A 206-nucleotide genomic window follows, 5' to 3' on the forward strand; every position below is an offset into this window, starting at 1 on the left:
CCTTTAGGGAAACATCCACTAATTCCCCCCCACCAACTCTTCCACTGCCAGCGCTCACCCAGCCGCCACCCGTTAGATTTCAACTCTAGGGCCACAGGAGGAAGAAAAAAGAGAAGCAAAGCCCGAGCGCTGAGAGCAGCCGGAAGGGGCCCTCACACCGAGCGCCAGCCCCGCGCCCGCCGCCATGCTGAGGCGCGACGGCCGGG

This window comes from Aptenodytes forsteri, unplaced genomic scaffold (genome assembly GCF_000699145.1).
Source record: "Aptenodytes forsteri isolate BGI_AS27 unplaced genomic scaffold, ASM69914v1 Scaffold155, whole genome shotgun sequence".
Lineage (NCBI taxonomy): Eukaryota > Metazoa > Chordata > Aves > Sphenisciformes > Spheniscidae > Aptenodytes > Aptenodytes forsteri.